At 34.4% G+C, this 3619-nt stretch overlaps 1 long non-coding RNA gene across 1 annotated transcript; it reads left to right on the top strand.

The window, feature by feature from the left end:
* Positions 1-2958: 2958 nt before the first annotated feature.
* Positions 2959-3527, top strand: LOC102214305 (uncharacterized). Its single transcript, XR_312277.1, has 3 exons — positions 2959-3044; positions 3171-3295; positions 3473-3527. It is a non-coding gene; the product is annotated as an uncharacterized LOC102214305 (long non-coding RNA).
* Positions 3528-3619: the final 92 nt, after the last annotated feature.

The following is a 3619-nucleotide window of genomic DNA, read 5'->3' as shown; positions in this document are numbered from 1 at the left end:
GACTCAAATAAGTAAATATAATCCAAACTTTTCTAGTACTTATTAAACACTAATAAAAATATATAAAATAATTCACAATCCACTTATGATAAGTATTATGAAGTGTCATCCTAAAAGCTCAATGGAAAAACGTGTTTTGTCATGTTATGTCATAACAATAACTGATGGGCTTCTATTCCTATAAAGCAGACGAGACAAACAAAAACTTTGTTGAAAACAAAAGTGAAAGGGCTGCTCACGCATGAGACGTGGGTTGAGTTAAGTCACATCGTATACAAAGCGTTTGCAGCATGTTATCTCATTACGTTTTCAGTCTTTGCCTGTACGGTACAGCAGCTTATCCTAGATTCACACAGCAGGTAAAATATATATATATATTACATTTTTAACAATCTATTGTTCCAAATTTCTTTGTTTTATCAACTTTTTCTCAAGCTGAGCACTGTTCCACTTTTACAAGCGATGGCAGCAGCAGATTCTTCCAGAACCAGGGGACCAGCTGATGACAGAGGCTTATTTCTCATCTTATCTCTGCTGTGCCTCATTTCAGTCTCAACTTCCCTGTATCCCGAGGACCAACTGGTGAATTCATTCTTGCTGAATTCCCTTTTATGATACAACCATTACACGTTTCTGTGTAGATGTACGGTTACAAGCTCATTAACTGCTGTTATTTTTTTTCTTTATTTGCAATGGACTATAGATGCTTGAGTACATGAAGATAGCAATAAAAGAAACAGACAATCGGAAGGTGGGTCACTCAGGCTCCAAGTTAGTTTTTTAAAATCTGCTGTGTGTATTTACTTAATGAGTGCATTTTACATTGAACTGTCTATAGTGATATACTGAAAGTATAGTAACTGCAGTGTACAGGATGCAGAATAATCTAGTAAATTTAAATGTGCTATTTTTTCCATCAGGCAGAAGACAAATATAGAAAGGAAACAATCACAAAACTGTTTGATCTCTCAAGTTCACTGAATGACAAGGAGCAACTGGTAAATGCTAATGTTTTCTTTGCCTTTGTTAATTAGTTTTACATATATAATATGTTCTTGTTAGAATTTTCTTCTTTTGCTGTGGTTTTCAATGTGTTCCTCAACCGGCTGTCACACTCACTATGCTCTGCTTCTTTCATTTTCAGAAACTATTCAAGGAAACCCTGCACAAAGCTATAAAAGAAGAACAAAGGCTAAAGGTGGGTCAGTCACTCTCCATGTTACTCACACGTTGACTGAGAAAGTGTTTAATTCATTACATCAGTAACAAAAAACTCCAATAACATCAGCATACATTTACTGATCTGATAATGAGTGATCTGTTTTTGTGATTCTGCTAAAACTTTTATTTTTCTCATTCAGGCAAAATTCATGTACAGAATAGCAACATCAGGCGTTGAGGAAATGTTGGAGAAATACGCTCATCAGTTGGAAATGGTGAAGAGATTATTGCCTGATTCCAAACCACTGAAGGAAATCATTAACATCTGTTCGCACATGTTGAAGAATTTAAGAACTTTAATAAACAAGAAGATGAGTTTGCTGCAAAAATAGAGAGCTGGGTGCGACAAGGAGCTTATATCTCCATGAAGTTATTCATTTGGAACTTTACTAAATTAATGTGACACAATGTTGCAGTAAACAGAGAATGTCTTTTGCTTTACTGATATTGACCAATAATTCATTAATGTTCGAATATATATTTAAACATTATACATTTGTATGTAATTTGTATGTATCTGTATCATGTGAAGATTTTTTTCTTGAGCTTTCTTCGTCAAGCCCTAAAGTTAAAATAAATCAGAGCTGATGCTTCTTGTACTAACTGTAGCTTCCTCCCCCGCCCACTTACAATGGAGACGATGACAGTCTTACTTTGCTTCCTTTTCTTGAATTTGTTCTTGAAATTAAAAATTCAGAAGTTTATGGATTTTATAAAATATAAAACTGCAAAAAAATATGTACAAAGCCAGATACAATATGTTACCAGGAAATGTACAGAAGATGAATTGAGGGGAAAATTAAATCCAAAGACTCTTAAAGCAATTAAACAATGAATAGTGGGATTTAACAGAATGTTGTGCATGGGATAGGGATTAATAAGTATGTACATATTTCTTCCTACTCCATTTCAGACTTAATAATTGTAATTTCATGTCATTTAGACTCTATTTTATTTAGTTTCTTTTTTGTTGTTGTTTTGTCTGAGCACATACATGTGTGTATTTACATATGTATTTGTACATGTAAATGCAAGCATGTGTTCTTGTATCTATTGGTTTGCTGTATATGTCTGAAATAAAGATACGTTAACAATAACAATTTCATACCTTTTGTGTTCATACCATTTCTCACTTTTTAAAAATCCAATAAATACTCTCCTGTGTTGTGTTGTGTTTAGTTGCTTAGTGCCGACGTGGGACAGTTTCCACTTTTGCTGTACTATTGTACAAATTATAACTGTGCGATGACAATAAAGAGTTATCCTTATCCTTATATCTGATACTGTCCGTGTGAAAAGCAGTTGTTGATCTTCACGTTACTCTGATTCTCAATGCTCATTAGTGACAGTGAGTATTCAAACTGTATTTGCTGAAGATGTTTTTACCTAAAACGATAGGAAGTATGTGCAACAATCTTTTTAAGACAGATCTTTTAATGTGATCAAGACATGCTGTAAAGTCTGCAGTCTGAATGTCTGAACATACACTCACAGATACAAATGTTAAAAATATGGAGCTGCTTTAAACCATTTACATGTCACTATATAATGAAATAAAAGCTGTCTGTATTTGACAAATATTTACTTTATTACATTTTTAACTAGGTGTTTAAGGTTTCACAGTGACAAGGCTTACCCTGTTACCAGGATGACAGACAGCTAGTATGAACCCACAGCAGAACGGGACTTTTTGGAATTGAAATGAAAGAAGTACTTTGACCCACCCACAGCTGAGCCGTGTCATAGAGGAGGGGCCACTCTGTGTGTGAGTTTGTGTGTCAGTCCTTCATGTCAGCATTCATCAGTTCGTTTGTCACTGGCAGGTAAGAACATTGTACCATGAAAAATTATTGCAGGCAGATTTTCATGCAACATCTCTACTTGTACATTTCTTTACAAATCCTTATTTATACTTGTTGTTTTATACTTTTTATACTTATGTTTTTCAGAAACTTTGATGGCAGCAGCACAGTTGACCATGAGTGGTGTCACAACTGCCAAAGGCTTAGTTATGATTTTGACTCTGCTGTGTGTGCTCCATCTTTCAAGTGCACTGATAAACAAGGACGAACTGGTAAACTGGTTATTAATTTTCTTTTTTTGTTGTTGTTTTAATAGAGAATTTAATTTCTAATTAAACACTTTTACAGACCGATTAATGGTTAAGCTTTCCTCTTTACTTTTGAAATGCTCATTTTGTCAGTTACATGTTTCACGTGCGTGTTTGTTGACGTTCTTTCTGGTTTTGCAGGAGGAGCTGAAGGGAAACATTGAAACATTACAAAAGGAAACAGCGAGAAGGAAGGTGAGTCTGTCAACGATGTTGTGGACATGGATATTGACAGACTGCTAACAGAAAAATATGTATTGCTATAACAACTAAAACCAAACATAATTT

This window comes from Pundamilia nyererei, unplaced genomic scaffold (genome assembly GCF_000239375.1).
Source record: "Pundamilia nyererei isolate P.nyererei 1_Seehausen unplaced genomic scaffold, PunNye1.0 scaffold00344, whole genome shotgun sequence".
NCBI classification, from domain to species: Eukaryota; Metazoa; Chordata; class Actinopteri; order Cichliformes; family Cichlidae; genus Pundamilia; species Pundamilia nyererei.
This window is presented reverse-complemented; position numbering and strand designations above follow the sequence as displayed.